This window comes from Microcebus murinus, chromosome 8 (assembly GCF_040939455.1).
Source record: "Microcebus murinus isolate Inina chromosome 8, M.murinus_Inina_mat1.0, whole genome shotgun sequence".
In the NCBI taxonomy this organism is placed as follows: domain Eukaryota; kingdom Metazoa; phylum Chordata; class Mammalia; order Primates; family Cheirogaleidae; genus Microcebus; species Microcebus murinus.
The window spans coordinates 93596450-93619017 of NC_134111.1; the positions used below are offsets into that span (position 1 = coordinate 93596450).

The 22568-nt window shown below is 46.8% G+C and overlaps 1 protein-coding gene across 1 annotated transcript in view; it reads right to left on the reverse strand.

The window, feature by feature from the left end:
* The window catches only part of SERPINE2 (serpin family E member 2), a 57002-nt gene extending 36064 nt beyond the window's left edge, over window positions 1-20938 (reverse strand). Inside the window, exon 1 of the mRNA XM_012761072.3 lies at window positions 20737-20938. The gene's annotated coding sequence lies outside the window, so the exon portion shown is untranslated. The remainder of the gene's footprint in view (window positions 1-20736) is intronic.
* Between the last annotated feature and the right edge of the window lie 1630 nt (window positions 20939-22568).

Sequence of the window (22568 nt, forward strand, 5' to 3'; positions counted from 1 at the left end):
ATGTGAAACTAGTAAAATCTGAATAAGGTGGTTGGACTCTACTGATGTCAATTTCCTTGTTGTGATATTGTACTATAGTTATGCAAGATGGTACCTTTGCCAGAAGCCAGGTGAAAGGTAGATGGAATCTCTCTACAACTGTCTTAAAATAAAGTTTTTTTTTTTAAAAAAAACCTACTATAAAATTTTAGTTAGCAAACAAATGCCAATGCACCTTAAGACAGATATTTCTATTACTTACTTTATTTTCCCAAGCACACTAAAGCTATAGATGTTCTTTAAAAGGTATCAAAATGTTTTTGCATAATACACTTTCATAATTATTTGGTCTGTGGCAGCATCAATTCTTATTCTTTAAGAAATAAATAAAAGGATCTAAGACCTTGTACTTGGGCTATGCAGGCTCCTAAGACAAATCAACCAAACTGAAATCCCAGCTCTGCTACCAATTAACTGTATGACTTTCAATAAATGCTTAACTTTACTGTGCCTCAGTTCCTCCATCTGTAAAATGGGTGTTAATCATTGTCCCTGCCTTAAGAGTTGTTGTGAGGACTCAAAAAAGGTATTACATTTTTATTACATTTCAGGTTCTTGGGACAGTTCCTAAGGCCCCAACCAAAGCTGGCCTCTGCCATCAACCGGTTTTCCACCCTCATCATGAAGGGCTGAGTTCCTTTCTTCACCTTCTGAAGGTCTATACTGTGGCCCAGCTTAACACTCTTCTCAACTGCAAAATGTTCAAGAATTCTCATTTCTCACAATTTCTCAAAAGGACTTTTTAAAGCTTCTCTTTTTTTTTTTTTAACCAACTCATGGTCTTTTTTTGATTTCCTTTATTTCTTTACTATAGGAGGAACTCAGGGCTCTCATATGTGACTTTATCAGAGTGTCACATCTGGCCACAAACCCTCAGAGATGGAGACCTGAGGGGCCGTGCCCCAGCCAGGGCAGCAGCCCAGCCCCTGTGGCCTCCGTCCACGGCCCTGGTGATGGGTCAGGAAATGTCTGATGGTCACCGGCCGACTGAGGAAATGGGCGTCAGGCTCTGGCAACTCTCCTGTGTTCTTTCCAAGGCTGCCAAGCTCGTGAACAAGGAAGTGTTTTCCTACCAGCCTGAAACTGAAATAGGGTGGGATCATACTAATTTTAAAAAGTTCTAAGGTGGCAAAGCCAGACCAGCCTCATCTTGGTGGTCAAGAGACTCCATGGTAGAAGTCTGGATCTTGCACCAACCTTCATCACTCTTCGGTTTCGATGGATGAAACACCTAATACAGGGAATGCTTGACAATTGCCCAAAGAGGCCATTTAGAAATAATTCTGAGCTCCTGGGAAAGCCTGTTATGCTAGTAACCGAAAGAAGAGGTAATCCAGGAAAAAACCTTCCGTTTTTGCAAGCAGACCCCAAAACACAGTGTTTCTTATTTCAAAATGGGGTAGAAAGATACATAGAAGTCCCCTTATCACTTTTCCCAGACATTCTAGAATGGGAGGAAAAATAAACACTCCTCACCCCTAACGCTGCTGGTTCTCCCAGGTCCCACATCCCAGTGAGTGACACCACCAGCCATCTCCCTGGGAATCTAAGCCAGAAGCCCACGGCCCACCCTTCGTCCTTTTGCTTATCCCAGGGAACCATCAGCAAGCACCGTCATTTGAACGGTCCACCTCTTTCCGTTTCCTCTGCCCCTGGCCCACGCGCCACTGGCATCTCTGCAGGGGGACACTGTTCTCCTAGACCCGGCTCGCTGCCTGCCCCGCTCCAATGACAGGGAAAGCTCACCCTGAGTCTACACCCAGACCTGAGTCAAGCCCTCCAACGGGTTCCCACACTCTTACAAGGAAACACAAACCTCCTCCCACAGCCTCCGAGAGGGCCTGGCCTGGATTTGGCTTGCTTCTGGGGACAGTGGTTCCCTCCTTATTTGAGGGAGATGTGTTCCAAGATCCCCCGTGGATGCCTGACACCATGGATAGTCCAGAACCTTCTATATACTATGTTTTCCCCATCCATACATACTTATGACAAAGTCTAATTTATAAATTAGGCACAGTCATAGATGAACAACAATAATATAAGAATTATAACAATATACTGTAATAAAACTTATGTGAACGTGGTCTCTCTGTCTCTCTCTCTCTCAAAACACCTTATCGTGCTGTACTCACCTATTTTCACACCTCGGGTAACTGAAGCTACGGGTGAGGCAGGACTGCTGTGCCCCGTCCTTGCAGTCTGCAGAACCTGCCCGGCTGCTCCCAGCAACCTCAGGCCTCCATGCCCATGTTCCCACTGACCAGAACATCTGTTGTCTTCCCTTCCCTTTGTGAGCACGGTGGGGACCTTGTCTGTCCTGTCACGTGTACCCCAGCATCTAACACGGCACATGGACACCGCGGTGGTCGACACACAACTGAGGCATTGACGAAGAAGCCAGGCCTTCGACGATCAACTTAAGTCGCATCATATACTAAGGTCAATTACAGAAGCCACCATTTTACAAGCAGGTATGGTCTAAAGCTGCTGTCCCAACCCCTGGGCCGAGGCCCGGTACCAGTCACTGGTGCCAAAAAGGTTGAGGACCGCTGGTCTAAAGTATTTGGGGAAATCTTTTTTTTTTTTTTTTTTTTTAAGAATTTACATATATTCTAGAGCAAGGTTTCACAGCCTTGGCACTGCTGACATGTTGGGCTGAATATTCCTCGTTGTAGGGGGCTGCCCTGCATACTGCAGGGATATTTAGCAGTATCCCTGGCCTTCATTCAGGAGGTGCTAGTAGCACCCTGCCCAGATGTGCCGACCAAATGTTTGCAGATGCAGACAAATGGCCCTGGGGGAGAGAGGAAGGATCACCCTAGTTAGGAACCACCATTACAGAGGAGGTTAGTATTTTAATTCTGCCCACAAAATGCCTAATTAACTGATACCGTCTGAATCACATGAGCACTAATGCATTTTAATACAGCATTACCTAATTAGCATTTACAACATCATTTCAGTGGGAACATGCATTCCAAATCCCTAGTAACATTTATGAACAGCCATGGAAGGGCTGATTATTCCATCCTGAGAGACTCAACTTAGCTTTCTGTGTCAGTGTTCTAGGAGACGGTTGATGTGAAATGGCACAAAGAATTGGTGCAGAAGGTACAAGGAGTCAGAAAGGAGTCAGGGGAAGGACAGGGCTCCTCGTGTCTGACCCGACCTCATGTGTGACACATAAGAACAGCAGAGAGACACAAGAGAACGCATTAGTGTTTGGGGTCCTTCCAGAAAGCATCACCCCGAGGTTAAACATTTTCTTTCTTTCCATGGTGGAGCAAAACCCAGGAAGGAGATGTGAAGGGCTGCGTCTCAATACTGACCTAACTCCCTCTCCACCCTGCCCCGTTTTGCTAATATAATGCTACTGAGCTTGGAGCACCTCTTCAGGAATGCAAAACGATTCCTATTTTTACCTGCCACACTGCAACAATATTTTCAATTATTGGTTAAACTCCAAATGCCCCACGAGTCATTTAAATAAATCTCACATGTATGAAATAGTCAATTGTGTTCTCTGAGCAATTCCCAGCTGTAAAAATAGAGCCACACTAAATGTATTTTTTTTTCCTGCAGCTAATTGAAAATACTGCACATATAATGCATGATTTAAAGCACCCATGAGGAATTTCAATTTGCATTCCCTATTTCAAATGTACAATCAAATGCTGTCTTAAAGGGCTCTACACGTTTAATTCAATATTGCTTGCCCAAAGCCCCGACCACTCCTAAATTTTAACAACTGAATTGATGATCGGAGGTTTTTAATGCTTCAAGTGACTTTTAAAAACAATGGCTTTAATTAGGACTGTATTTCCTGAGAAAACAAACGCTCCTAGACTTGACTGGTTCAAACCTTGGTGGCCCAGAGAAAATCTCCCAAATGGCAGCCTGCCAGGAGGAAGGACCATGTACAAGAATGCCCTGCAATCAAGAGTCGAAACTGTGATTTAAGTGCTCAGAGTGGCTGCCCTGGAGTTGGAAAGGCCACCTGGACATTCCTGGTGGTTGGTCAAGATGGTTGATTAAAGGTGGCTGAAGGCAGAGATGAGGAGAGGGGCTGCGCTCACTGGCCAAGAGGCCCTCTTACTATCTTTCATTCATCCCTCGTGAGTCTGGTCATTGTTAGTCGGTCTCTCCCACCTGCCACAACCCTGCTGTCCTGCCCGCAATGACCTGTGCTGAAGGAGGAGGGCCCCGAACCTTGGGATCTGGGGAAAAGGTGTCACGAGATTCACAATCGTCTTCCTTTCTAATGGGGCTTTGGAGGTTGCACAAACAGCTCAAGAGCTTTCCTAGTTAATGGAACAGTCAATGAGGTTCCTAAGCCCCGAGGAAAGGACAAGTTACAAAGAAGGGAAAGCAGAGCCTGACCTCAAGAGCTTGCAGACCAACAGGAGATAAAATTCCTCAAGGACTAAGAAATGAGACAGAGTGACCCATGTCGGTGGCAACCGACAAATGATAACCAAGCCAGCAAAGAATTAAAAGCATCAGAATTTAAAGTCGAGTAACATAATGGACACTAGATATAGATACATACTTATCGAACAAATGAAAGTACTAGTCACAGCTTAGTGTTATTCCTTAGATACGAAAACCTTTAACCCTTGGTTTTTGCTTCACAAGTTTCTAAATAAAATGAGAGATAATGAAAGGACTCAGAAATTATCTATTTCAATAACCTGCCATCAGGGGCTATTCTCTTACATTATCCTACACTACAGTTAGTCTCTAAGGCATTCTTGACATCTAGGAATGAAGGAACCTACTATGTGCAATGCTGTTGATCCACTAACCCCCTGTGCTGTTTGACCAGGGAATTTCCTACAGGCCATACGGAACTGACCCAGGTTTTACTTCTGTGACATCGGCCATCAACCTGCTTTCACCTGGCCCTTATCAATCAACCTTCCCAGAACAAGCAGGCTTCCCATGAAGACTTTGTTAAGGTGGAGAATGTGCCCATTGGCCTAGAGGCCCTCTTATTATTATTCATCCATCTCTTGTGAGTCTGGTAATTGTTAGTCAGTCTCTCCAACAACCCTGCTGTCCTGACGAATTCTGAGTCCGTCTCCTGTGCTTTGTGCTGTGGGTGCCCCTGAGTGATTTCATCTAGTCACCCAGCTTCTCTGACATCATGCAAATAAAACGCAGCACCATTTGGTGACCCGTCCTATGTTCTTTCTTCTGCCTTTTGCAGTAGATAGTAATTACTTACTACCTTTCCCAGGGCAAATGGAGGGAAGGCAGGAAAGTGCTGAGCTTGTATTATGGAACCTGAGGAGGAAGAGTGGGAAGGAAGAGCTCAGTGCGGCTAAATCAGCTTCCTGATACACCTATGTCCCCAAGTAGGTTCACTTAAGCAGTTTAGAAATTAAAATAAAAAGGTTAAGGGAAAATAAGCAGAATATCTTCCCTACCTTTCTTCCAAATATATCAAAGACACTCCATTAAAACAATGGATTCTTATAGTAAACATGGAGAAAACATTTTCTATTTTTTATTAGGTGACTTTAGGGCTGCTTTGAGATAAGTTTTAGCATCCATATAAGTGATCCTGTGATACTTGGGTAGACAGTCTATTCTTTTTCAGTTTTCCATTCTGGTTCTTGTATTTAAGACCCTCTCCACCAAGTGGTGCAAGAAACCGACACGGGCTTGGTCCATCCAAATTCTATGGTGTCACTGAAGTAAAATAGTTACCTAGAAAGAGTCTGGGCTGGGTACAAGAGGTAGATGGTCCCTGGTTCCCTTGTTTTAACTTCTGGGGGAAAATTACATGAGTCATCTTCCAAAATAAGTAAGCAAGGAAATTAAAAATATATATTTCTATATAGGCACAGGGTCTGAAAATGCTTCTAAAGTAAGAAAAAGGAAAGAGGGATGGGGAAAATATGAGAACTTAGGTAAACTTCCACTTTAAGAAAGGTTCCTGCGTTTTTACCTCCAACTCCACTCTTTTTGCTCTTTTCTTTCAGTACAGAAGAGTTTGTAAACACAATCTCAAAGGAATGGTAAAAAAAGATGACCATCCTATATTTACATGTTGGGTTTTTTTCCCAACAAGTAACCATCAACCCAGAAATGCTCAAGGCTTAGAAACCATCTAAAGTCCCAAGAAGTGCAATTCCAAACGTGGCTTTAGTTATTCAACTACTGAGGTTCTTCCTCAGCCTGACTCAGTTTCCCTTGCTGCAGCAGATACTAATACCTTCTGAAGGAACATGGAGGTGGGGACATGTTTAGCTGTCTCCCAGAAGAAACTTGTGTGCACTTTGACACGATTGTGGAACAGGCCTGCTGTCTGGCCCAAGGCCTGTCTATGTGGGATCAGTCACACAGCCGCTCTGGGATTTTGTCCCCTCACCTAAGACCAGCGATAAGCCTCCTCCCTCCGCCGCTGTGAGGTTCGCACGAGACACCATGCTGGTGAACAATGTGACCACTCTCACTCTCGCGCACCACAGAACTTTTCTTCATGGGACCAGGCTGCCCCCCCCCTAATATCCACAGCTAAGACAGAAGAACAAGGATTTCTAGAATTAAAAGTCAATGGCTTAATGAAAGTTCTGCTTCTCACCTTTCTCTAACCTAGAGTATAAGATACTGCACCCAGGGACATGAGGGATGAAGGTCCCATTTGTCATGCACTTGCATGTTATAGGTAGGTGAGAATGCCTCCCCAGTGTCTCACAGCCAGTCACAGAGATAGTGTTCCCCAGCGATGGGGCTGGTGAGTAGCTGCACAGGAGATGGGGGAAGAAACATTCATAAAGCTCCTACTGCGTGCACAGCCCTGGGGACATGCCATCTCTCTGAATGTCATGCTGATGCAGACAGGTTGTGTGCCCTGCCCATGTCATCCAGAAGGGGGGAGAGAGAGCACTCAGGTGTGCCCGCCACCAGGAGACTGGGCTTCTCCCAGAGAGAGGGTCACCTGCCTGCCCCCTGCCAAGTGCCTGAGGCTTCCCTTTTCTGCCCCCAGCCAGAGTATGGGATTGGCGTTGGTCCCATTCCCTTGCTTTTGCCTCTCTTTTTACACCCAGACGCAGAACTGTGTTTCCAGCAAATCTGACAGCCCTCCCCCACACTGGTAGGCACCCCTTCCTCCAGCATGAACCCTGTATTTCTTTGATTAACTTCTAAGTCCGACATGTACTTGAATATAAGGCAGATAAGGCAACCCTCTACTTTTCCCAATGAGAAGATCCCTGCCCACCCACGCAAGTTTTGGTCAACCTGACTAAATAAACGTTATGACTAATACGTGAAATCACGCATATTATGAATTAGAAATAGTGCTTTCCTTTCTGCCCCCATTTTCCATGAAGTGATTCTATTCAGAGTCTTCCCAGGCATCTTCCACATGCGCGTCCTCACTTTCTGAGGTGTCGAACCATTTTCCCAAGCACAGGATCTCTTCGCTTTCTAGTTGCCTGCGAAGGTGAAGCACTTTTCAAATCTAGGTGAGGCACGGCCACCAAACACCTGCCCTAAGCCCTGCATAGCGCATCAGGACAGTTGCCCTCAGAGATATTAATAAAAATATATTCATGATCCCCACGGTGTATTATTTACTGTGTTACTTTAAAAAGTGACTTTTAACGGTCTTAGTAAAATTCCATCTGACAGAGAGTCACTAGCTTCTCAACAAACTCATTTCCACTTCTTCCCAACCACAGAGCTGGACTACACTTCGTAGCCTCTGCGGCAGGTGGGAGTGACCGTAAGTGACTTTGTTCCCAACACACAGAAATGATAAATGCTCAAGATGATACATCCCCTAAATACCCTGACTTGATCATTACACACTCTATGAACGTAACAAACTATCACATGCACCCCATAAATATGTACAAATATTATATATATCAACAAAAAATATTAAGAAAAGGGAAAAAACAGACTGAATTATATTATACTTAATGAAATGGGAGTGGAAACAACATAAGCCATCCCCAGGCCTGGCCCAGCAAAGCCCCCCACAGGCCACCCTCCACGGTATTTCTGCTTCCATGCTGACCAGCACCACGACCTTGGCAACTGCCTGTTAAATAAAGTGGAGCCACAAGACGGCTGTGTCAGTGCATCCCCAGGCTTTCAAGTAGACACATCCACTTCGGGCTTTATGCAAGTGGAAAATAATCTTCCACTGTGTGTGAACCATGGCACACGCTGGGGTTTATTTGTTACAGCGACCAGCATTGCCCTAACTGATGCCACGTTCGGCATTTGGCAGTTGTGAAGTCATGACCTCAGGAGTAGTTACTAAATTCATATTCAATTTCTTTGCTTCTCTCTTTTTTAATTTAACCACCTTTCACCATGCAACCTCAACGAGCATTCCTAGGGAAATACTGACTGAGGGAACTGCAAGCTAATGAGCCCTCCCATCTGTTCTCAGCCAGCCACTCGGAAGCCCCTTCCCTCCAGGCCGTTGTGTGAACTCTTGACTGGGGAACCCATCAGAATCTTGTGAGAGCAAAGACTGTGTAAGGACCCTAGCAGACAGCAACTCCCTTCTTCTCCAAGGAAACATTTTGAGGAAATGTTTTGCTTCCTATCTAGGTACCCAATTTTTGAACTGGGAGAGTCTTTTTCATAGAAAAAATTCTACATTTCAGTGCCTTTTAATGATTTATTAAGGCGCCATTTTCAGTTTGCATGCTCGGCCCCGAGGAGACCGGGCCGTAAAGCAGCATTGCGCATTCCCATGTCTCGTGGTCATGAGTATTTAATGAAAGGAAAAGTTACATGTGAGTAATGCTTCACACCTTTCCATGGCTGTCCATTAAAACTTTCAGCTTCTTTTTAAGGGAACTAATCTCTCCTTAGAGAAGGAGTTATCTGCTCTTATCCAGCCACAGAGAGCACGTGAGAGGCCAAACACCCAACTCTTAGCTGATACAAATCAATAAATGCCAATTCTGCAGAGTTTAGGGGTAAAACAAAGATTTTGTGGAGAATAAAGTAAAAGAAAACAATGAGGACCGGATCACCCATGAGGGTTATCTAGACATTCACGTCTGTACACAGAGACTGACCTCTCGTGCATGTCATCATGAGTAGTGACTGACATTTAAGTCACTTCTCTCTGTGCAGGGCTTGGCATTAGCACTGCTGAGCCTCCTGCCAGCCACGTGGAAACTGGGCGTTACTACCCTCAGCTCACACAGGAGGACAGCGAGACCTGGAGACGTCCTGTCGCTTGCCCACGTTCCTCACCTACAGAACTGTCTCGGGCCGCGAGAGGAGTCGGCATGGCAATGCACAGAAAGCACCTCCCCGGCCCACGGCGCACTCGGGCATCAGCTCCAGCCCTCAGGGTCACAGACTGCTCGCCAGGTGTCCTGTCATAACCAAGACGGCGGGGAGAGGACTCCTGCGCAGCCTTCCCCAACAATTCAGTCCCCACCGACCACTGCCAGCTCGACCTCCCAAACACCTCATTAGTATTGCTCATTTAGGCAGCTGATTATTGACCTCGTACAGGAATTAGGGACAGGGTGGGAGTGGTAGAACTGGTTGGCTCCAGTGGAGAAATATTTTATCACCATGGTGCATGATGATAATCCAGAGTAAACTGAGGCAATTATTGCTTTTAAATCCTCTACAGACAATGCACCCTGATTGCCTTCCTTCCCCAAGACAGTGTGCTACTGGTCTAGACTGCCTTGAATTTGTTAGAGTATCACAGAAATGCCCTTTCTACCTAAAGAGACAAGCCCCTCCAAGGTTGACCCGTTTCGTAGGTATTTCTGTGCCCCTCCAGGAACCCACTGCAGAGTTAAGTTCTCCAAGGCTAGTTCTGAGCTGCCTGCCACCCGAATACAATAGGGCTGTGACCTTCAGTTCCTCTGAAGTCCCTCGGGGCAGTTACATCAAGAGCAAGTCTTGTGGGAATCCTTCTCCTCTCTGGTAAGAATCTTCCTTAAGAACATGGGAGTGAAAGGAGAAAATATGACAGAGAAAGGAGACATGAATCAGCCACGTGGCTCAAGGGGGTGGGTGGTGAGGGTCACCGAGTTAGTGGGGTCCTCTGTGGGCTAATCAGGGGTGAGTGGCAGGTGATGGCAATTCTGCTGCCACACTGCACCCAGACTTGGCACAGGTGATAGCCCTCAGAGACAGGAATTCTCAACCTGCCACAGCTCCGACCTTGACATGTGACTTAAGTCACTGCATTTGCTATTTCCCTGCCTGTGAGTCAGGGACAGTACGCTTTTGGTCTGCAAGGAGGGTGATGTCCTCACCACCTCTATTCTCTCGATATGGAAATAGAGCCCACAGAGGGGAGTATTTCACCTAAGGCCAAACACCTACTAAGTGTGGAGCTGGGGTTAAACCCAAGTTCATTTGACTGTGAAACTCATCCTCTGTCCAACAATGTTCTGACCTTTAATCTGTGGGGTCTTGCATTGTTGCTCAGCCTCAGTCATTCATTGAAGACAATGTTTCAGAACTGAAATGTCTACCATGGAGTCATATAGACCTGGAGTCCATATCCCACCAGTGGGAATCTGAGCAGGTTGTTCTACACCTTGAATCTCAGCTTTCTCACCTATAAACTAGGACTAATGTCTACCTTATGACAGTTGTTAGGATTCAACAAGATCATGTATAAAATATACCTAACAGTACCTGACATATTGATGATTCATAATTTTTCATTTCTTTCTCTCCCCTTTAAAGCATCTTTTGGGCACCTAGAAGGAGCCCGAAAGAATAAGATAGACTTGAAGGTTCCTAATGGGCCAGGTAAGACACATGCACAACTAGAACACAAGGTAGAGAGAGAGCAGTACCAAAGCATAATTTTGGCCAGATGTGGTGGCTCATGCCTGTAATCCTAGCACTCTGGGAGGCCGAGGCGGGAGGACCACTTGAGCTCAGGAGGTCGAGACCAGCCTGAGCAAGAGCAAGATCCCATCTCTACTAAAAATAGAAAATTAGCCAGGTGTGTGGTGGCATGTGCCTGTAGTCACAGCTATCGGGGAGGCTAAAGTAAGAGGATTGCTTGAGCCCAGGAGTTTGAGGTTGCCATGAGCTATGATGACGCCATTGCACTCTATCCAGGGTGACAGAGACTAAATAAAACAAAACAAAACATAATTTTGCCACTATACATATAAAAAATGTGCTTATCCTATGCAAAGAAACTTTAGGCTATTAAGTGATATATATACATGGGAACAATTCTGCCTCCATACTTTCAATTATGCTAAATTAATTCACATTAGTATGATCAGCACTTTGATATTCATGATTTACCACCTTGCTGCGCAAGAACAGGTTCATTATGAATATTTTGGCATCTTCAGCCAATCCTCCAAATTGCTATCTTAACTAACATGTCATTAGAAATTAACACAGATTTGGCATAAGATGATATGAGCCTTTTAGTAAATTAATTTCAGAGAGAAAATGCACATGTTCAGAAAGAAAACTCTCTTTAAAATAAAGTCATCACACAGAATCTCCCCGGCATCTCCCATCTCACAGAGCAACAGTTCAGGTGTGGGCATACACTCAGACTACTGTATAGAGTCTCGAGTGAGTATATGCCAGAAAAATCCCCCCAAATCATATCAGTGGCAGCAGAAAACACATTTCTTATCTGGGAATGTTTGCTACAGTTAATCCAACATTCTTAGAACTCTTTTGTATATTGAGGGAATAAAAACACAATTAAATGACCATGTGTTTTAAATACATTCAGCAAGTGTTTAAAATGGTTATTTTTGGGTATCTGGACATCATCAGACATAATAGAATGACTTTCTTACAGTCTGAAGAAAAACAGAATGAAAAGAGAAGTCTCTGGATGTTACCCAGGCAAAGACCTAAATACTAAACCAAACCAGCATTCCCCAACTTTTTTGGCACTAGGGATCACGGGAGACAATTTTTCAATGGACATATTGTGTGTGTGTGTGTGTGTGTGTGTGTGTGTGTGTGTGTCTTAACAGGTTGCCGACTGGTACAGGGCTGTGGCTTGGGAGTTGGGAACTGAAGAAATAGGTTATTCTTCCTACTATTTAGACATTTATTCATTCTTCATAACCAACCTAGAGGGGAAAAAGCACCCACTATAACAGGGGTACCTGCAATTTTCCCTTATAAAAACCTCCTGGTAACATGGCTGTTTGCATTTCCTCCCAAATGCAAGGCTGGCATTGAAGGTAGGTTATTTCATGCATCAGTCATCCTCTGCTTCGTGGCCAGTGCACAAGAGCCTAAAGCCTGCAGGAAGGACAGATGACCAGCTGATCGCGGGGAAGTAGCACCCACTGAGAGTGTTACCGGAAAGGGGTACAGAAACAAAGCATGCAAACACACACAGCAAGCCGCTCATTCACTCGGTCAGAGACACAATGAAAACGCGAGTCTTGAGAAGTACCCACCTGTACTACTGTGACAAATAAAACCCAGCATCCCGGCCACTTTGTGTCCCCAAAGTCAGCTCCATTCCTGCCACTGTGCTCAGCACCTAAGGTATACCTTCCTTTTCATCCTTACAACACTTATAGGGTGGCTACCTTTATGCCTAACTCACAGATGAAGAAACTGGAGCTTGGAGAAGTTAAGAAATTGAGCTATGGCTCACGGCCTGCAACTTGTAAACCGACAGACTCTAAATTCAAACCAAGCCCAGGTGGCCTCCAAATCTTAATTACTACTATTCTACGAAGAAGAAGGAAATCACTACTATTTGGAAGTGACATATTTCGAAATAAAGGTAATACTATAAACTTTAGAAAAAGAAACGCTAAATCCTAAACAAAGTTCAATTAGGCATCATTTAAAAACGATTCCACACCTGTTCTTTGGTTCTATCGAGTTTTATGCAGCTAGCCTTGAACTCGGCATTGCCTTGAACTCGGCATAAATGCACTCTACCTTCTCACTCCAAAGGTCAGTACTAATTTTAGACTTCAATCCCAGAAAAAGGTGTCTAAGGAACAAATCAGGGAGGAGGGTGCAAAAGGCATAAAAATATTACTCCAGACATGACGCAAAAAGACTGGCCTCTTCCATCTTGTGTGTTTTGGTGGTGCGACTGAAGGAAGGTGTATGGTTTGACAGGAATTTCTTTCTGAGAAGGTATAAATATTGATGGGATATAAAGCTCTGACAATCCATGGTACCAGCTCACAGTCACACGTTTACAGACCTGGCTCCAGGCTCTGGCATCGACACTCCCAGGCCCTGTGACGGGCACATACAGGCTGTAGGACGGTGGACACTTTGGTTCCTCTACACACTTCCTTCCCAGCTGTGCTAGCGGGGATGATATTAATATTTATGCGAGAGGCAGGCATGAGGCTCAAGGAGACCACACAGAGCCTCTGTCAATGGAAAACTGGAAACTAGTGGTGGTTGGATAACTTGCCTGCCCAGGACACCCTTCTCAATACACCCTCCCTGCTGACCACAGTGCTGAACATGTGACTCTGCCTCAGCCAATCATAGCACCCCAATCACCCAACCATAGCCACTGGTAGCAGGAAGGGCATGTGACCCAAACTGAGCCAATCAGAATTCCTTCCTCCCTAGGATTCTCCCAACTAGAACTGGCAGGGAAGCCTCTCCTTCCTCTCAGCTTAGGAGGCTGGAGCTACCTGCAGTCATGGCAGTCAGCAGAGAGAAGCAGAGATAAGAGACCAGCAGGGACAGAAGAGAGCCTCAAGGCCCCCAGTCTTTGGCCAGAGCCACCTCTGCCATTCCTGGGGGTGGGCAATGTAAGCCAACAGCTCTCCCTGCTTTTTGTCTGAGTTATTTTGATTTGGGTTTCTGCACTGGTAAGCAAAAGATAACACAGCAGTTAATAGTTCTTATAATCTTATAATCTGAACAGTGACCAAATCCTCCATAAAAGTAATTTCCTCTTAAGTGGATTTCTTATTTTAAAAATGCAGGAGAAAAAGGGATCTTAGTAGACGAAGCAAACATTGCCATTATTTATATAGCACTTTCCCCAAAGAAAGAAAGAGCTATCTATTTTTATTTGTAGTCACCTTATTCGTTTCGAGTGGGCTTCCTATTTGGCACTAAACTCTCTCACATACCCACACCCACTTTCGAGATCTGGTCCATAAAACCTTAGGATAAAAACAAGTGGTTATTTTTTTCTATAATAGCCATATTTTCTGGCACTACCCAGAGGGAGAAAGCGGGGGAGACGGCACTGATGCTATTTTTGGTATGCTCTCAAGAGAAATTCCCCAGGTTACCGGAGTTCTCACCGGGGTGTTGGGGGGTTACAAAAGCAAAGTGTATTTACCAAGATTTGCAGCCACTGCAAGAAATCCTTTCTGCCTCTTCACAGGATAGTTTTTCTTTTACATTAAAGATCTCCTCCATATTATCTTTCTCCTAAAAATTAACTGATAGAAATGGAAAGGCCCAGTGGATTCTGACTCTCAAATGATCTTCTGAAGCAAAGAGCGAAGTCTGCAGTTGAACTAGCAGAAGCCCGGGTATTTCCAATCTGGTCTTGAACTAGGGTGTCCACCTCAACCTCCAGAGGACCCCAAGGATGAAACAGGGGACGTATTTGTCAAAACACACAAACGAAATTACAAATACTCAGAGCATTGCTCAGACCCAGTGGCCATCCCATGCATAAAAAAGAAACCCAGAGGGGATGCCAACTTCTCTGGACTGGGCTTACTGCCAGCCCCAGAAATCTAACGGCAGAATAAAGACAAGACTCACTGACCATGGAAATAGACTTGGCCCGTTGGATGAAAGGTAGCGCTTCTCAAAAAAGAAATAAAATAGTACTAATCTTTTCATGTTCTTAGACAAATTGGGAACTTAGAGATAAGAAATAACCTAAAGATGTAGTTTATTGCCTTTGACTCCATTCTGCACCTAAGAGTATTTTTTTGACTCCATTCTGTACCTAAGAGTATTTTTTTAAAACCCAACATTGACTTTCAGATCAGGCATGCAATCTATTCATGAGGAGAGATGGTTTGGGAAGAGAAGATGGGCACATTTATGAGTGGAGAACAAGTTTACAAAGAAGATTCAAGTAGATGGGACCCATTTTATTTAACATTTTTAGAAATGCCTCTAAGTGGGAGTACAAACTAAATCTTCATATTGGCCCACAGTGCTCTGAGTACTAACACTGAATGATTTTACAGGCTTTAAAATGAGAGAGAGACAGAATCTCACAGTACAAAGGCACATAATAATGCATTTAAGAAAAAAATCTCATCAAGGCTTGACACTTATGAGAAAAATGGATCAGAAAGTTAGCCAAGAAATTATAGGTTTTTAAAAATAAGACACTTTGAGATCATTTATTTCAACATACCCATTGTATAGACAAGGAAACTGAGTTCTAGATGGTTAACTATACAGATTGCTGGTGGGGCCCTATTTCAGCCTACTCTTTCCACCAAATGTAGCTGAAGATATTAGCTGAAAAACTACCATGGGGAAAAAACAAACAAACAAACAAACTTAAAAGGGGTTACCAAGAGGTCAGGTCTCACTATCCCCAAGAAGGTTAATGGAAATAAAACCAAAAAGCATCCTACTTTGTACACACCGTGAAATGCAGATTGCAGCCAAGCCAACAGACTTCAAGGAAGACAGAACCATGCCAAAAAAGGATTCAGATAAGGATAACTGAAGTGAACACAAGCACAGAAGCATTTCTGTCTTAGACTTCTGCTTTTTTTCTAAGTAATGAGCTATACCAAAAGACAGGGTTGATCAAAAAATTTTAAAGTATGGATACATACATTAAACTTGGAAGTACCCAAACCAGATGTAGAGGTCTGGGGAGATACCTCCCCTTTAAGCCTGAAATATATGCACTCTTCCATAAAGCATGCAATAACTAATGCAGACGTGGTTTAGTTCAAATATCTGTTAAATGCCTTTGGGTCACACATTGTTGCTGGTGCAAATAAGACTAAAACACAGTCACGTCTTCATGAAGCTCAGAGTCCAGTGGGTAGAGCATGTTGCTGTAACACACAAACTGCCATCACAGAGGCATGCACAGGGTAGGCGGTACACGCATGTGCACACGGCACCTGTGCCCCAGAGGGCTGGGGGTAGTGATTGTCAGGAAGGACTTTTCAGAACAGGTGATACTAGTCTTGCAAAAGGGAAAATGAGCTAGACAATGAACGCAGTGGGAGAGAGACAAGTGCAGGCAGAGGCAGGAGCAAAGGCAAGGAGGCACTGGGTAGCACCATGGTACACAGAGTCTACAGGAAGCTCAGTTTGCAGGAAAATAAAGTTTCAGAAAGGAGACAAAGCTGGGAGGTAGGAAGCGGTTGAAGAAAGCTTTGACTTTGTCAGGTCATTACAAATGGCCAGCAGGCTGGTGAGCCCGTGGAACACTGGAAAGTTCCCCGGCTTTGTGCTAACAGTTGCACGAAGTTCTGGGCCAGGAGTGTCCAAAGGCAGCAGCGTGACTTTGGAAAAACGCTGTGTGACTCTTGGCCTCACGAGTGAAACAGGGCCCACCATGTCCCAAGGGCTGAGGGCTGCTGGGGCAGCCCGTGCCCTCCCTATTTACAGACTCCCTACTGCTGTGTGCAATGTGGACCCAACCGAGCCCCATCTCCACCCAGCGGGTGTGAGGAAGTGGTGGTGGTGAGGTCTGTGGAAATGGTTTGTAAACAGCAAAGGCTGCAATCTTGATGCAGGTAAGGCAGCACTAGAATTCTGTACTAACCACCCTACAAAGTTCAAAAGCATCTTGAGACACTCAGGTGCAACATGGTATGGAGATAACAGAGCGCTCACCTTTCAATCTGGGGTTCCCAACCTGTGATGTGACATCACCACATCAAGAAGGAGGTTTATCCCCAAATCAAGAGGGAGGCACTGAATTTTTATCGGAAAGGACACAGGCAGATTTGAATGTGGGGGGCTGAAGTCACACCAGCAATAATGTGAAAGGCAGTTAGAAGGGAAGCAAAAGCAGGCACAGGAAACCATGCAGTAAGCTACTAGAGATTCCCAGGCCAATGGTGGTCTCAGCCTACGGTCACTAGTTCCAAAGTCCGTGGGAGCCAGAAGCTAATGTAAATGAGGGCCACAGGTCCAGGGGGAACCAGAAAGCACCCAGCCTCCAGTGTAGACAGGTACTGGAAACTCAGCACCGGTGAGTGTGGCCACATGGGAATGTATGCCTCTTATTCCAGGTCTTCTAACTTTTAAGAGAAACTATTAATCCAGGTGACAGCTCCAGATTCCTAAATATTACCTCAATTTTTGTATACTTCGTTCAGCTAACAACACATCTGCCAGCTGGAAGTCACACACTGGCCACCATTTTACCACTCTGGCCTCTGCATGACTATGGCGGAGTTTTGCAGTTCACAGCAGAGAGAAGCAACAGGAGTTGGCAACTGTCTGCGTGCTGGGGCGTGCAGGAGCCCAGCACCAAAGTGAAGCTCCTGCTCTAACACCTCGGTGGATGATGGAGCCACTGCCAAAAAAAAAAAAGAAACCCAGAGACAAATCTCTGGTAACAATGAAGCGGATATGACGTGGGCAGTGAAAACTAAAATCAGTTCTAGACTTCTCGTGGGTTTTCTTGCTTAAAGGACATGGATACATACACTTGACTGCAGGTAACCAGTTGGAACACAGGAGAATGCTATTAACAGGGACGCCAATCTGGGACTCGCTTCACGGTGGCAATAGTGAAAGCTTTGGAAACGTAATTCACCCAAAGACTCCACAGAGAACAGAATGGGGGTGAGAACAGAACCTAGCTAATCCCAGGAGGTAGCAGAGATGCCAGGGAGGAAGGAGGAAAACCAGAAGATGGCAACCAGGGAGGAAGAAAGTATCAGAAAAGACCGAAAGAGCCTCATCAAATGCCACAGAGAGGTCTGGTGAGTAACCAGAAGATGGCTTGCTCAGGAAATCACGGGGTCTGCTACTCTGGGGAGACCCTGGCCAGCTGGCAGAGAGCAGAGCAGGAAGGGAAGACCAGCGTGAGAAGCCTGGGGAGATGTCGTGGTCACTACAGGCGAGTTGGGGAATGCAGGAACAAGGGAGGTGAAGGCATTTAAAAAATACTGCCAAAAAAGAAAAGAGTCCCTAGGGAGAGACTGCAGATAAAATGAGAGAAGGGAGTGAGATTCCCAAGGAAAGGGAGGCATTGTGACTCAGGACACAGCTGGAGACATTAGTCACTGCCACAAGGAGGCCTTCTCTCCAAACTTCCCTAAGTGCCCCATTCAACGTGATTTTCCTTCCATCATTCTACCCTATTCATTTTTTATCATACATTTTATAATATACTTATGCTTGCTTGTTGTCTGTTTTCTCCCACAAAAATGACAGTGCCAAAAAAGTGAGGATCTGCTACATGTACCATATATGAGGACCTAGCAAAGTACCCAGACACAGCAGATGCTTAAGAAGATTTATTGGATGCCTGGATAAATACAGAAAAGTTTGTAGGGAGAGAGGGGATAGGACAAAAAAAGACCCTGGTGACCTCTATTTTCTTGATTGAGAGGGCTATGAAGTCACCTGCCAAACCTGAAGCTTGGCGATCTCTTGTGTTGAAGATTACAATGAAAACCTCAGTTTGCAACCTGAAAAGAAGGAGCTTGTGGGATGGAGACACTAAGATACTAGAATTTCTGATTTCACAAGCTGAACATCAAGTCAGGCACAGTGGCTCACGCCTGCAATCCTAACACTCTGGGAGGCCAAGGCTGGAGGACTGCTTGAGCTCAGGAGGTGGAGGCCACCCTGAGCAAGAGCAAGACTCCATCTCTGCTAAAAATAGAAAAAATTAGCTGGGTGTGGTGACACATGCCTGTAGTCCCAGCTACTCAGTAGGCAGAGGCAGGAGATTGCCTGTGCCCAGGAATTGGAGGTTGCAGTGAGCTGTGATGACGACACTGTACTCTAGCTGGGGAGATAGAATGAGACTCTGTCTCAAAAAAACACAAATACATTAAAAAAAAAAAAAAAAAAGAAGAAGAAGTTGAGCATCTCTGGGAGAGAGTGAGACTTCGATGTAGAGGACTAGTAGCTGGAGTGGGTGGAGGCCGCTGGATTTGAGATGATCAAGGAAGTGAGAATCTAGACTCTAGATCCCCCACAAGGACTTTGAGACAAGAGGAGGAGAAAAAGGCCATGAGCCAAAGTCCCCCTGCTGTGGGAGAAGGAATGGCTGGAAGAGATGGCAACACGGAGGTGGAGCTAAGGATCCAGCCAGGTCACCACCCCATTTCCGACTCTACCACCTCCAACAATCTCTGACTAGTATTTCATCCCCATGCGAGGGACTGAAAATTAATGTCCTTTAGAGACTGAGTAATTTTTAAATTACACTAATATGTGAAGTTCATTGGAGGTAGAAATTTTCTGCATAGATTTAGTTTTTAGAATAAAAGATGGATGACATTTTCCCGACCTTCAGTAATTGCCCTGCACTGTACAATATTTTCAAACATTATTTGAATAAAGAATCAAGACTTGGGTGTTCAAAGAAACCTTAGATTATTCTGGCTAGCACTTTCATTTGCATAGCCAAAAACTTTAATGAAGTATCTCAAACAGCAAATAATTACTTATTTAGATATGCAGATAATACTCTGAATTTTCAGTGTGGTTTAGGATACACAAATTAGCAATGTTGACATTTCTCTCAGTTCTCTGTGCTCAACTTTTGATATAAAATCTCCAAAGTGCAAAATTATCACATAAATTGTTCCAGCACAGCTCAGAGAAGTAAACTGCTTTCTAGCTTGAAAGAGGAAGTTAAACCTTCAAACACCTTTTTATGTGGATGCTGAATATAAGAACGTTCTCTGCAAAGTAGTCAAAGCAAGACACAGCAGCATCTGAGATTTCTCCACACACACACACAAAGACTGTGTTTCGTTCATTAAAACACTAAAACCCTCAACAGCATCTTCCCCAGTACCTGAAGGTGGAGTGCTGTCTTATGTAATAGAAGCCTTCCCTCCCTGCTCAGTTTGTGGGCAAATTAAACACCTAATTCTGCCCAGAATTTCCGAGTCCTGTACTTTCACTTTACCTGTAGTCACTAAGCAGCCTCACAACTCCCATTCTTACAGACGATGACAATAGCAATGACCTGCTCTATAGGGTTAAACCGGTTGCCCAAGGCCAAGGTTAGGGGTCTCCCCCAAACCACCGGTCACCTCCACCCTGCTCAGGCCGGGGTAACAAGGAAGAGTCCGTTTGTCTTTCCCTACCCGGCGGCACACAGGCAGAAGTACGGGGTAGGGGACGCCGGCGAGTAGCTGGGTACCTCAGGTTCAGGGTCATGGGCGCCAGCGCGGATGGACAGATAGAGGCCACGCCGGCCTCGGGGACTCTCTCGGCTGGCCCCGGGGCTCCCAGGTGTGGGCACACCTGGACCCCACAGCCGGCGCGCCCTGCCTTGCCCTGCTCGAGTCCCACTCGGGGCGCCCAGCGGGCGGGACCGAGGCGCCCCGCGCGCACCCAGCCTCGGCCGAGGCAGCCAGAGGGGGGCTGAGAAAGTTCCCTCCGCCTCGACGTCGGCGCCCGGGTCCCGCCCGTCCCGCAGCCTCCCGGCAGGGCGCAAGGTCGCGGCGCGGCGCGGGCGGCGCGGAGCCCCGGGGACCGTCCCCGCGCCGGGGGCAGCTCCGGCCGCGCCCCTCCCGCGCCCGGGACCGCGCCGCCCGTACTCACCGCCTCGCGCTCGGATCCCCAGGTGGCGGCCGCGGAGGGCGGCGCGGCCGGAGCCGGAGCCGGGTCTCGGCGGGGCGGGCGAGTCGGGGAGGGAGAGAGCCGGCGGCGGCCAGCAGGGTCAGGGCAGGGAAGGAGGCGGCGGTGGCGCCTGCAGACGCCGCGCAGCCCGGACAGCCCCACAGCGCGAGCTGGGCGGCCGCGGCGGCGGGGGCTTTATCGGCGGCGCCGCGCGGGCCCCCGCCCCTTCCTGCCGCCCCCGCCCCCGGCCCGCCCCGCCCCGCCTTCCCGCCGCCTCCTTTGTGTGCCAGCGGGCCGCCGCGTCCCCGCGCCCGGGCTCCGGGACGCCCCCACCGCGCCCGCGACCTCTCGGATGCTGCCCCCCAGGGGTCCCCGTCGCGGGGCAGCGCCCCGAAAGCGCCTGGGAGACGCGCCGGCCCCGAGGTGCGGGCCCGCCGGGGCCGCGCTGCACGTGGGTCGCCTGAATGGGTGTGGGGGGTGGCTGGGGGGATATAAGGGCTCGTGGCGCGTCCCTAAGACGCAGGACAAGTCGTCTCGATTGCCCCGTGGGAGAGACAGAGGGCGCCCTGGGACAGCGCCCACCCCTCCGGGAGCTGGAATAACTAACGGTGCCAGGGCGCAGCCGGGAAGGGGCAGATCACCCCTCGAGGCGCTTTATGGGGTGTCCTAGAGCCGACTTTTCCCTGCCTGGGGGACGGAAGAGCGGCAGTAGGTCGCCTTAAGCAGATGGCAGACAAGGGAATCCAGAAAACTGGATTCCTGGCTGCGGTGACAGCAGCGTAACGTACCCGCAGAGTCCTGGAGTCCAGCCCTTCTCAGCGGGTAGCTACAGCCGGTGGGACCCTGCGCGCGGCGGAGGCGCGGACCCGCTGCAAGGCCCCAGACTACTGTCCCACCCCGGGCGCTGTTACCCGGATCTGCTCTATCCAGCCCTCCTTTGCAAGTTAGGTTTGTCGGAGCTCAACTTTAATGACATAATTTATGTTGCCTTTAGTGCAGAGCCCTCCCTAGCTAGCCCGCGGCCCCAGCTGTGAGGAAGAAACGTGGTAAATTTCCTTAGACACAGCTCTGAATTAAGGCTGCAGCTGCTGATGAGAGTGACTGGGAAGATCGGTTTGCAATCACCCGGTGGCATCTAGGTGGCCCTGCCACACAGTGCGTACGTACGTGTGTGACGGGAGGGATTGCTTGTAAAAGTATAAAGTCCGAGCCAGTTCGACGGTGTCACAGTCCCTCTTACATAGAAACAAGCATGGGAGGTTTGGCCCTAAGATAAGAAGGAAACACAGTCCACAAAAAGAAAACCTGTTCAATTATTTTACAGTCATGTTGAATATTCATATTCAGTTACAGGGCCAGCGTATGCATCCTTCATTCTTGTTCCCTGTGCTTGAAATGCTTTTTGCCCCCAGAGTCTTTCCCTGACTGCTTCCCGGTGCTTTAGGTCACAGTTCAGATGTCCTCCCCTCTAAGAAACTCTCCTTGACCACTTGAGCTAACCTCACTTCCTCCCCTGTAACCTATCACTTTCTTCATAGCCCTGGTCATGATCTTCTTTATTTATCTATTTTGCTTGTTTCTTGCTAGTTTTCTTCCACTCTCCCTCACTGGAATATGCTCCTAGAGAGGGAGAGAAGAGAAAGCAACCCAATGTGGTCCCCAGCTGTCCCCATCCCTAGTACCTGGAGCCACCATACTACACATCTAGCAGCTGCTCAATAAACGTTTGCTGGCTGCTGGGTGAGCTAATAGCCAGCTATTAGTTCGTAACTGCTCCAGTGATAGTGCTGTGGCTTGGTCCAGGCAGGGAAGTT